Source organism: Brachyhypopomus gauderio, unplaced genomic scaffold, assembly GCF_052324685.1.
Source record: "Brachyhypopomus gauderio isolate BG-103 unplaced genomic scaffold, BGAUD_0.2 sc162, whole genome shotgun sequence".
In the NCBI taxonomy this organism is placed as follows: Eukaryota; Metazoa; Chordata; class Actinopteri; order Gymnotiformes; family Hypopomidae; genus Brachyhypopomus; species Brachyhypopomus gauderio.
This window is the reverse complement of record NW_027506983.1, coordinates 330709-343537: the sequence shown is the minus strand read 5'-3', so window position 1 is coordinate 343537 and position 12829 is coordinate 330709. Positions and strand designations below refer to the sequence as shown.

General features: G+C 42.5%; 2 long non-coding RNA genes across 2 annotated transcripts; both read right to left on the bottom strand.

The window, feature by feature from the left end:
- Positions 1-251: 251 nt before the first annotated feature.
- LOC143501210 (uncharacterized) lies at positions 252-2537 on the bottom strand. Its single transcript, XR_013126852.1, has 3 exons — positions 1520-2537; positions 852-978; positions 252-634 (listed from the first exon to the last, which is right to left on the bottom strand). It is a non-coding gene; the product is annotated as an uncharacterized LOC143501210 (long non-coding RNA).
- Positions 2538-10196: 7659 nt separating this feature from the next.
- Positions 10197-12393, bottom strand: LOC143501212 (uncharacterized). Its single transcript, XR_013126854.1, has 3 exons — positions 11616-12393; positions 10945-11071; positions 10197-10726 (listed from the first exon to the last, which is right to left on the bottom strand). It is a non-coding gene; the product is annotated as an uncharacterized LOC143501212 (long non-coding RNA).
- Positions 12394-12829: the final 436 nt, after the last annotated feature.

Below are 12829 nucleotides of genomic sequence, written 5' to 3'. Positions count from 1 at the left end.
GGCTAGTGACATAATTCATTTTTGAGAGGCACTTGAATGCTTTAAAAACATTATTATTATATCATAATGATTGTAACATGGTCAATTCAAATTTATTTATATAGCGCTTTTTACAAGACATCACAAAGCAGCTTTACAATTGTATGTGTCCAGATCCCTAATGAGCGACAGAGACGACAGTGGCGATTAGGAAGAAACCTCGGGAGGTCCAAGACTCAAAAGGGAACCCATCCTCCATTGGGCGGCCCGCTAGCAGAAGTCTGTATTTATAATCCAAATGTAGTTCTATAGTTATAGTTCTAATTCCAGGCCAAGCAGTCACAGTCCCTTCAGTGCAGATGGTGAACCTCAGATAGGAGTTGACATCAGCGAGTCCTCTGTGGCAATGGCACATCCAACCAAAATGAAGTTCATAAAATGTGTTTATTATTATTATTATGAAATGCCATAATATTTATAATCTCTCTAGGGCACAGGTTCGTTTACTACCCTTTCTGTAACGTACTAATCAGGGAGACAAGGATCCAAGTGCGGATCATAGCCGTCTTTATTGAAACAATGATCACAGAGCTATCAAACAGGTGAGGGTGCCATCTAGTTGCAGGCTCCATTGAATCCCCTATGGTTCTTTGGCCTAAAGAGAGAGAGGAGAAAAAGACAGGAGAAAATGATTATTATGAGTATTGTTGTGATATGAATTTGAACTTGTTGCACATCCTTGGTTGTTTTTTATACGTGTAATGAGTGTATACGTATCCAGTAAGTGTTCTCTAATACTGTGTATTCACCCACTATGGGATATGTATATGGGTAGACAAAACTGAGTTGTCATGTGTGAGGAGTAAACTTACATCATTCTGCAGGCACATTTTGAGGCAGACCAGTTCATCAGAACCAAACAGGGCAAGACTAGGCTGAGAGCAGATGTTGTTCCCACCATTTTTGTGCATCGCCCCGCACTCAGAAAGAGGAAGCTCCCTGCACAATACGAAGTGACAGAAAGAAGAAACAGTTAACAGATAATAGTCAACAGAATAACAAAACCTACAAACACTTGATCTATAAATTACACTGTTGTGTACTATTTAGAAGTCTTAAATATGCATTCTAATCAATATCAACAGTGATGTATCAGAAGAATGGCTCTCCTCCTTATTGTGCGTTAGCTTAACGTTAGCTGGTACTCCAAAATGGATATCCTCATTTCACCTCCTCGACCCAACACACTCTACAATCACACTCAAATGTTATATTTAACCAATACTTAGCTACCCCGCAAAAACATCGCGTTTAGGTGAAATGGCATTAAGAGAGGAATTTACTATTAATAAGCTGTCAGTCGTTAACCTGAAATTTCGCTAAATGTATTCGCGTTGTCTTAGCATAGATTTAGTTCCCAAAATCTGCTTATTAAGAGGTGGATAATTCACTAAAATGCTTTAATGCACATTTTAATGCACATGTTAATTTGATTCTGATGTCCTTATAATACAAAATCTGATTTTTTAAGCGTACTAACCTGTAAAAGTGTATCTCAGATGGTCCACTGCTCCAGCTTGACTGCGCTGCTCGTATTTGCTGTAATCAAACGGGTCCGTTGGAGTGAACGGAGACGGCGCGACTCTCTCTCTCTATATGGTTCTGGTTCAGAGGGACTAGGCAGGGGACGAGGTCTAGGAGGAGAGCGGAGGTCGGTACACGGGGAAGGCAGTAACACGGAGAGACCGCTCGGTACGTGGCATGGCACCAATACTTAACAAGAAGAGTGAGGGGGAAGATTAAATAGTTGCTATGGGGAGGCGCGATGAGCGGCAGGTGAACCGCATCTACACGGAGATCATGTGCGGTTCCTCACACTTTCACTTCAGCGCTTGAACCATTTTCGCCATATGCTCCTCCACCATCGTCCCAGCGTTCTCTTCTCAGAGCACTCAGCTCTCTTTATCTTTTCATTCTCCTTCATCTTTTGCCTAAGTTCTTCTACTTCCCTCAGCCTTGCCTTTTCGTTTTCCTGGTAGAAGAAGATCTCGTGCCTAAGCTTGATCTTCTCAAGCTCCTCCCTCACTGAGTATTCAGCCATCCTTCTCATCTCATTTATACACTCCTCCTCCATTAGCTTCCTCTCCTCTTCAACGACCCTCTTTTCATCCTCCAGTTCCTTAAGTCTGTTCTTCATTTCTTCTCTCTCTCTTGCCCACTCATTTTCCATCTTCTTGTACTCACTGACCATCTCTCTGTTTTTTATCATCTCTGTGTCTATTTGATCTGTGGCTTTCTTAATCTTGGATATCATATTCTCAGTTCTCATATTAAACATCTCCTCCTGTTCACTCAGCATCTGTGTGTAATCCATTGTTTGTTCCTGTCCACTTCTCAGAATTTGACTTTCCATCTCAGTCTGTATACTGCAGTCCAGCTTCTTTCTTATCACACTCTCCACTGTCCACTGCTGTGTTAATTTGTTCAATGTTCAGCTGTGATGCTGTACAATGTCTCGTCTTTCTCAACAAATATCTTACTGGTGTGGACTGCCTTGCCGTGCGGCCTTATATACGTTCGGTTAAGTTGTGTTATGTCGTTACTATAGAAACGGAATTCTACTAACTAACAACGTCATGTGGTGTGACGTCATTTAGATTATTCTATTCATAACGTCTAAGTCAGGGGTGCACAACATACGCCTCCGTTGCGGCCCGCCGGTTGATAAATAATTTGGCCCGCCTTCTGGCTTCGTGCCTGAATTTGAACAACGAACCAACAGTGTTGTTTTTTTGGGCTACCGCGGGAGTAAGTAAACATTAAGAATCGATCGCGACATAATTTGTCTCCATTTTACACTACTCGACCCCCCCACCCCCGCTCAACAATCTAAATTCGCGCCCTTCAAGCAGCTTTACATTTCATTTCTGGCCCGGCTCCTCCTTCAAGTTGTGCATCCCTGGTCTAAGTAATACATTTATTCCCTTTAATAATAAGTTCATTATTATACATTTATTTTTTTAAGAAAAAAAGAAAAAAATATGCAGAAGTACCGCAATAAACCGCAGCATAATTACATTTGAGACTGTTCGTATCTACTGCCATTAGAAATAATTCTACTTTAAATAATACATTAAAATAAAGGAGTAATGAGATGGAATTGAATGAATTACATTAGAAAAAGAGGACCCTGGCAGCAAAGTAGATACCGGTCAAGTTTTTTATTTAAAAATAAGGGAAATTTTCCGCTGGTCGCTGCGATCATTCCCACCAGCCCAATCAAGGTCCAGGACCCCTTATATTTTACACGACGTCTTCACTTTTTTTGATAGAAACACCTTCTCTCTCGTTACATTCATCCATCTCTGATTAGTTATTCGGGTTTGTTGTTCCCGCTGTCAGCGCTAATCTCACGAGAACTTTTACTCGTGCTACTGTTGGTTGACACTCTCGCGAGACTAGCGACATAATTCAGTTTGGAGAGGCACTTGAATGCTTTTAAGATATATATTATAGTACAATACGGGAATTTACGGGAAAATATTAATACGGCAGGACGACGGTAAAGAGGGGGTAAAATATGGTAGTTTCCCGGCCAAAACGGGAGACTTGACAGGTATGGATTTGGGATTAAAAGAAGCAGCTTCTTTTTCGTCCTCAAAACAGAAAATCAGGCCAGCACTATTGACTACAGTTGAATTTAAAAACAAGGGTAAAATCAAACTATTAAAAATAAGTTTAAAGAATTTATTTCCAGATGTATGTCCAGAAGTGATGGACGCGAGACTGGGAGAGTCTCTAGACCCTTAGACCGCTCCATCTTTATGGCAATGTGGACAGGGATATAATGTGGCATTAGTATGCACTGTAAGCCCGGATAAGATGAGTTTACTTAAAAATATGAGTAAACCAGTTGCCTTAAAAATTTAAGTAATGTACAATGAAAACTTAAGTTGGTATTACTTAAAACTAGTGGTGGGCCGTTAACGGCGGTCGTTAATTTGATACTCTTATCGGGCGATATAAAAATTATCGCCGTTAATCTATTCTTAAAGTTGGGTTGGGAACTGGGTCAAAATGGGTAAGCAAACTATGATGACTTTCAACTTGATAGTTCAGCTCGGCTGTATTCCTAACCAAATTGCACAGTAGGGGCGAGAACGAGTTTTCAAACCTGTCAATTACAAATCGTTCGTGTGTTTACATGGATGCAGCCACGAAGTCGCCAGATTTGCTTCATGGAAAATTCATTTTTATGAACGTAAAGTGTTACCGGAGCGGAGCTCGGAGCGGTCGTTTTCTGCATGGTCCTAGCGCTAGAAACGTCGCTATTTAAATATTTCTTTTTAACCGTTAAAACTGCAGAGGACCAAAACCGGCTTTTGAAAAAGTCCCCCCCAAATTACGTCCGTGAAGTTAAATGTACTAAATGTTGGCTTACATTTCAAATATCATGTTTAGCTGAATAAACATGTTATCAACCCCTTTTAATGTACAGTATGTATGCTTACAAATTCATGTTTAACTGAATAAACCGTTGAACACGAGTAACCTACATTTTATTGAGCATGTTTTTTTTCTTCAAGTATCAAAGTAGAACAGCTTCCTCAAGCAGTCATTGATGCATTTTGGAAACAGGAGATGAGCCCCTGGTCTAATGCACCCTCTGTATTAAGAAACCCTATCTCAAAAACGGACTTTTAGTCATTACTTGGGTAGCACGCATATGAGCCATTGTAATATAGATTAATCTAGATTAATCTAGATTAATTTCAAGATTTCAGTGAGATTAATCTAGATTAAAAAAAATGAATCTATGCCCACCCCTACTTAAAACATAAAGTTGTTTTGCCTAAAGGGATAAGTTGGGTTTACTAAAAAATGTAAGTAATGTGCAATGAAAATGTAAGTCAGTAATACTTAAAATATAAAGTTGGTTTGCATCAAGGGTACAATGGTTGAACTTTTCTGTACTTGTTATCCTAATTGCTTTACCCATTAATTCTACTTACATTTACGGCATTTGGCAGACACCCTTATCCAGAGCGATTTACATTTGTATCTCATTTTTATAAAGTGAGCAATTGAGGGTTAAGGGCCTTGCTCAAGGGAACCTCAGTCATGGCCTCAGGTCTGGGAATCGAACCCACGACCCTCCGGTCACAAGACCAGTTCCCTAACCACCAGGCCATGATTGACTACTTAGTATCTTGAGTTCAAGAAATAAAATATTGATTTATATTTTATTTTCTTTTTAACTTTGATTACAAATATTTAGTGAAAAAGAAAGACAAAATACTTTGTCTTATTTCTGTTCAGTAGTATTTACTTAAAATTACTTATACATTACAGTAATTTACATTAACCACTTAGACACTGAGAAAATGACTTCTCTAAACTACTACTGGTATACTAAAGACATTCTAGTCTTTCTCTTTTACTAGTAAGTAAAAGAGAACATGCTCATGAATTGTAGGCCATAATGTGGACACCACAAACAGCACACAAGAGCAAAAACAAAGACAGAAACATGGAGTTTCACACTACAAGCTGATTTTTAAAAGTCTGAAGTAAACAGCCTAGGCTACCGAATAAAACGCAGCAGGTTAAAAAATCGACCGCATTGGTTAAAACAAACTGCAACTCGGACTTGTGTTTTGCCTATATGTGTCTGCCTGGCCTGACTACAAACAGCAAACTAACAAAATGGCGGAAAAGTGTTCAACAATAAAGTTTTTTTGACCAGTTGAAAACATTTAAATTTCAGTTCATTAAACTTAAAATTGTTAGTAAATTTCAGTGTGTGCAAATATGAGTACAATATACTTAGTTTTGATAGTAATGCAATAAAATATGCATTAAATATTTATGTACATTGAAATTAAACAGTTGAGTAGATATAAAATCCGGGTTTACAGTGTGGACGAGGCTTTTCCAGTTCGTGACTACCTGTATTAGTAAGTGACACAGCTGCTTTAGGTTTTCGTAGTCCAGCCCGGATTTTCTGGGACAAGTTGTTTTTTTTTTCTGATCTCCGCTGCATACCGTCAGCCCGCATCAGCTGGCCCAGTCCACGGCCCGGTCCAACTCGTTCATGTGTTTACAGGCTCAGTCCGCGTCCGCGCTGAGCAGGTTAGTCTGACTGGAGCGGGGGAGGTAATAACACCGTTAAACAGCAGCGTGACTACGGGCCGGGGCCGCAGTGCGCGGCAACGGCTCCTTCACGGGCCGAGTTAAACCATCGGCCGCTCACTAACCCATTGGCCCACCCATTGGTAGTAATGTATGCCAGTCCGCCCCTGGGCTCCATTCCACCATAATGAGACTTAAGCATTGGCTTTATACACAGTACTGATACGCACAATACACACAACGCTGACTGGTGTGTAAAACCACCAGGCCCATGTCATAAAACACAAACCAAAGCTCTAGTTATTCATTCAGAATATTGGACCTTAATTCAAGATCATGCACATATAAATCTGAATTCTTCAAATGCAACGTTAGATAAATGAGGAGAAGCCCGTGTTAAAGGCCGATAATGGTGTTTCCATGTGGCAGAACACCTTCGTGCAGCTGCTATAGCACCTCAGACGGCACCTCCTGTAACAGGGCCGCGTGCCGCCGTGTTCGCATACACAAACACAGCTCGCTGTCACTCAGCATAGCATCGTCTCTGCAGGTCTTTTTGGCCATGGGACATTTCTCCAACATCGCAATGGAAGAATGACAGCAGGAAGCAGCAGCGATAGAGGAAGAACTAGTAAAGGTCAAAGGTCAGCTGAAAATCGAGAAATGTGTGCATCTTTCGTAAAGCTCTACACCCACAGTGAAGGGACTGGATGCTCCTGAAGGAACTCAGAAACACGCCACTATCCAGGTGCTCCTCAACCCTGCCAGGACCCTGAAGGTCAAACACTGGGACCTTCTCACATGCGGTGTACGGTCACCCGCTAACTTCAACGTGAGCACTGCAGGATGCAGACAGCCTGTGTCGGGCGCACTCGCACCTGGGATGGTGTTTGGGGACCGGCTGAGGGGCCTGGGGGGGCTTCCAGGTGCCCCTGCAGCAGGGACTCAGCACTGTGGAGAGGGGGAGGATGATGAAGGATTAATGTGATAAGTCATTACAGCAATACTGCAGATATCTGTTGTTTATTGTGTGCGTGTGTGTGTGTGCGGTTTTTAACTCCCTCCAGGCGTTTGAGCACCTGCTACAGTTGGAGCTGGTCAGGCCTGTGGATGGAGGTGTGGTGAGGGTGCAGAAGGAGTTTGGGCTGGTGTGTCTGATGCTGGACCACACCCAGGTGATGGAGGCCCTGCAGAGATACCCCCAGTGCCCCACAGACGTCAAGCAGTGGGCGGCCTCCGCCTTCGGGTGATCCCTTCCCCTCTCCAACGCTCTTAACAAGCTTCCAGCGCACCAGGGTTGGGGATGCTTTGGGATACAAGGACCTGTATCCCCCAAACAACGTTTTGATAGTATTTTTGATAATAAAGAGGAATGTTTTGTACATACGAGTTATTTAACATGATGCCTGTGTTTCTGAAGCAGTGGATGTGGATTCAACACGCGCTAGGGTTCACATGAGGGTGAGGGTGCGTGTATGAGTGTGTGAGTAAGTGTGTGTGAGAGCGAGTATCACAGGGTGTGAGTGACGGTGTGAGAGTGGAAAGATGAAAGCAGACTGGTAAAATCAGAAACTAAAAATGGAAAAACTAAAACTGCTTCAAAATGTTTGACAAAACAATAAAGCTGATTTGATAAGTCTTTGCTTTAGCTGGATTTATTAACCATGCCTGCTCTACTAGTTTCATTTCAACTGGTTTGGAGAATAAAATCCTCCCCAGAATTTTAATCTAACTATTAATTTTGATCAACCGGGGGGCCGTCACGGTCCTGTGGTAGTGAACTGGTCTTGTGACCGGAGGGTCGTGGGTTCGATTCCCAGACCTGAGGCCATGACTGAGGTGCCCTTGAGCAAGACACCTAACCCCAACTGCTCCCCGGGCGCCGGGCTAGGGTTGCCCACCGCTCTGGGCACGTGTGATATCCACAGCCCCCTAGTAATCACTAGTGTGTGTGTGGTCTAACTGCACAGATGGGTAAAAAGCAGAGGACAAATCGATTGTGGTGAAAAATCACAATTGACAAAATATGGCACATTTACATTTACAAACCAAGAGGCATACATAACTAGTTAAATCCACTGGTAGGTACAAAATTGTGGCACAACCTTTTGGGCCTAAACCCATACAGCTCCAGTTCCAGCTCTAATCTTGATCTCCAGGGTGGATTTCCTAGTGTAACGTGTGAGATGCCGCTTTTCGTTCGTCTGATGGGCTGCAAAAGTACCGAGCAAGGCCACGAGGCTGCCGACACGCACGATAAACCGGGTGAGTTGTGGCCCTCCTGGAGATCCCGTCAGGGTTTTACAGGAGTTTACGGGCACATTCTCCCGTTAAGGCCCCGTGGCCTCGGTACAAGTGGACCGTACCCGACCTCAGGTTTATTGAGACTGTGGCCTTTAGCAGTCACGCCGCAAAGCTGAGCCCATCTTTAAACGCCCAGCCAATGCCCTAGTTAAGAATTACGGCATCTTTCTTAGGCACAGGCCAAAATATCTTTTTTATTATGCGTTAGGTATACTTTTAATAAGGCATAACTGGCATTAAGGTTAAAAATAGCTGCTCCGTTTAAAACGTGGAGTCAAAACAGTTTATGTAAAGCTGAGAACAAATGCACGGCGATGATGTGCCTGCAATAGTGCGTCTGAAAACGGCAAATGTTTGTGAGGACGAGTGTGCTGTTGTGTTGACAGATGTGCAGAAGACTCGTGAGAAACACACGGGGCAGTGGGGAAAACTTTCGACAAACCCTGCAGTGCACTGCAGACGTCCTGGCCAGCCGATCTCCACGTGTACTGTGCGTTTGGACTCTGCTCTTTCTCGCTATGCATTATGAGTGTAAATATTATTCTGGATGTGCTGACAGTATGATCTGATCTGCCCCCCCACCCTCCCCCGTAGCGGCTCGTAAATAACCGTGTTTCTTAGGTCAAACCATAGCGGAGGGGGTCACGTATGCCGGCTGATGCAAGAGAAATTGAAGAACGATGAGATGTGGTGAGAAGCCGAAAATACCAAAGGCGAGGCGGCGGAACTGCGTGACCCTCCCCGTGTGCCCGGTGCACGTGCATCTCACGCTCCTCACGTGGGTCACGTGGCCCTCTGATACTTCTGACCGACAGCAGGTCCTGTCTGAACGGTCTGCTCCTAAAGATGGCACAAAAATAACATGTAATCTAGACTGGTACCAATGTTTACAGCATAGCTCACTAAGGGAAGTGTTGGTGTGGTATGGACATACTGCTGCACAAGAAAGAAGGCAAGAAATACCTTTTTGGGACTAGCTTTAAAGAAAATCTTTTAAAATGTACAGAAAAAAAACTTTTTTTCTAAAACTTGTTTCTTTGCTGGAAAAAATCAGAATGGGCTCCATCAGGGGCGGACTGGGGAGAAAAAGTGGCCCGGGAGTTCCTGACAGACTGGCCCACTATATTATATATATATATATATATATATATGTATGTATATCTGTATGTGTGCGTGTATATATATATATATATATATATATATATATATATATATATATTTATATACACTGTATATGAATCTATACATGGCACATAGTGTATATGTCAGCTTTTATTGTCATATGGACAATATTACTTCCAGCAATATGATTTCAAAGCCACATAGTGGCATATCAAAATAACTAACAAGCTTAACAACTTGACCCTGACAAAATACAGGGGAAAAACAACTGGAAAGCTACTGAAACCTACATTGTTCACTCAGTGAGTAACCTCTGCAGCTTTTTTTTTCTCTCTCAGCTTTTCAGTGCCACCTTTACGTTTCGTAATTTGTTTAGACCCAACCAAGGTCCAGGACCCATTATATTTTACACGACGTCTTCACTTTTTTGATAAAAACACCTTCTCTCTCGTTACATTCATCCATCTCTGATTCGTTTTTCGGGTTTGTTGTTCCCGCTGTCAGCGCTAATCTCGCGAGAACTGACACTCGGGCTACTGCAGGTTGACACTCTCGCGAGGGTAGTGACATAATTCATTTTTGAGAGGCACTTGAATGCTTTAAAAACATTATTATTATATCATAATGATTGTAACATGGTCAAGTCAAATTTATTTATATAGTGCTTTTTACAAGACATCACAAAGCAGCTTTACAATTGTATGTGTCCAGATCCCTAATGAGCGACAGAGACGACAGTGGCGATTAGGAAGAAACCTCGGGAGGTCCAAGACTCAAAAGGGAACCCATCCTCCATTGGGCGGCCCGCTAGCAGAAGTCTGTATTTATAATCCAAATGTAGTTCTATAGTTATAGTTCTAATTCCTGGCCAAGCAGTCACAGTCCCTTCAGTGCAGATGGTGAACCTCAGATAGGAGTTGGCATCAGCGCGTCCTCTGTGGCAATGGCACATCCAACCAAAATGAAGTTCATCAAATGTGTTTATTATTATTATGAAATGCCATAATATTTATAATCTCTCTAGGGCACAGGTTCGTTTACTACCCTTTCTGTAACGTACTAATCAGGCAGACAAGGATCCAAGTGCGGATCATAGCCGTCTTTATTGAAACAATGATCACAGAGCTATCAAACAGGTGAGGGTGCCATCTAGTTGCAGGCTCCATTGAATCCCCTATGGTTCTTTGGCCTAAAGAGAGAGAGGAGAAAAAGACAGGAGAAAATGATTATTATGAGTATTGATGTGATATGAATTTGAACTTGTTGCACATCCTTGGTTGTTTTTTTATACGTGTAATGAGTGTATACGTATCCAGTAAGTGTTCTCTAATACTGTGTATTCACCCACTATGGGATATGTATATGGGTAGACAAAACTGAGTTGTCATGTGTGAGGAGTAAACTTACATCATTCTGCAGGCACATTTTGAGGCAGACCAGTTCATCAGAACCAAACAGGGCAAGACTAGGCTGAGAGCAGATGTTGTTCCCACCATTTTTGTGCATCGCCCCGCACTCAGAAAGAGGAAGCTCCCTGCACAATACGAAGTGACAGAAAGAAGAAACAGTTAACAGATAATAGTCAACAGAATAACAAAACCTACAAACACTTGATCTATAAATTACAGTTGTGTACTATTTAAAAGTCTTAAATATGCATTTTAATCAATATCAGCAGTGATGTATCACAAGAACGGCTCTCCTCCTTATTGTGCGTTAGCTTAACGTTAGCTGGTAGCCTACTCCAAAATGGATATCCTCATTTCACCTCCTCGACCCAACACACTCTACAATCACACTCAAATGTTATATTTAACCAATACTTAGCTACCCCGCAAAAACATCGCGTTTAGGTGAAATGGCATTAAGAGAGGAATTTACAATTAATAAGCTGTCAGTCGTTAATCTGAAATTTCGCTAAATGTATTCGCGTTGTCTTAGCATAGATTTAGTTCCCAAAATCTGCTTATTAAGAGGTGGATAATTCACTAAAATGCTTTAATGCACATTTTAATGCACATGTTAATTTGATTCTGATGTCCTTATAATACAAAATCTGATTTTTTAAGCGTACTAACCTGTAAAAGTGTATCACAGATGGTCCACTGCTCCAGCTTGACTGCGCTGCTCGTATTTGCTGTAATCAAACGGGTCCGTTGGAGTGAACGGAGACGGCGCGACTCTCTCTCTCTCTATATGGTTCTGGTTCAGAGGGACTAGGCAGGGGACGAGGTCTAGGAGGAGAGCGGAGGTCGGTACACGGGGAAGGCAGTAACACGGAGAGACCGCTCGGTACGTGGCATGGCACCAATACTTAACAAGAAGAGTGAGGGGGAAGATTAAATAGTTGCGATGGGGAGGCGCGATGAGCGGCAGGTGAACCGCATCTACACGGAGATCATGTGCGGTTCCTCACACTTTCACTTCAGCGCTTGAACCATTTTCGCCATATGCTCCTCCACCATCGTCCCAGCGTTCTCTTCTCAGAGCACTCAGCTCTCTTTATCTTTTCATTCTCCTTCATCTTTTGCCTAAGTTCTTCTACTTCCCTCAGTCTTGCCTTTTCGTTTTCCTGGTAGAAGAAGATCTCGTGCCTAAGCTTGATCTTCTCCAGCTCCTCCCTCACTGTGTATTCAGCCATCCTTCTCATCTCATTTATACACTCCTCCTCCATTAGCTTCCTCTCCTCTTCAACGACCCTCTTTTCATCCTCCAGTTCCTTAAGTCTGTTCTTCATTTCTTCTCTCTCTCTTGCCCACTCATTTTCCATCTTCTTGTACTCACTGACCATCTCTCTGTTTTTTATCATCTCTGTGTCTATTTGATCTGTGGCTTTCTTAATCCTGGATATCATATTCTCAGTTCTCATATTAACCCTTATATCGTGTTGGGGTCAATTTTGACCCGTTTTCAAAGTTCAGGTGTGTAAAAAGTACTGTTTGCTTTTTTGTATTGGAATAGGATTTCTTGAGATCTTCAGAAACAGCTATTTTAACACAATAAAGGCATTTTTATAATTTTAGTAAATTTTAAAATGTCTCAAATTCAAAAGTACCCTTCATGGTGTTACGGGTCACCACTGACCCGGCATAGAATACTTGCTGTTGCTCCCATCACATAAAAGGTGTGACTCACCGCACACACCCAAACACCCACCCACACAAACACACACCCATGCACACTCCCACACACACACACCCATCCACACTCCCAACCACACACACCCAAGTACCAACCCACCCACACACACCCATCCTCCCACCCACCCACAACATTCCAATCTCCCACACAC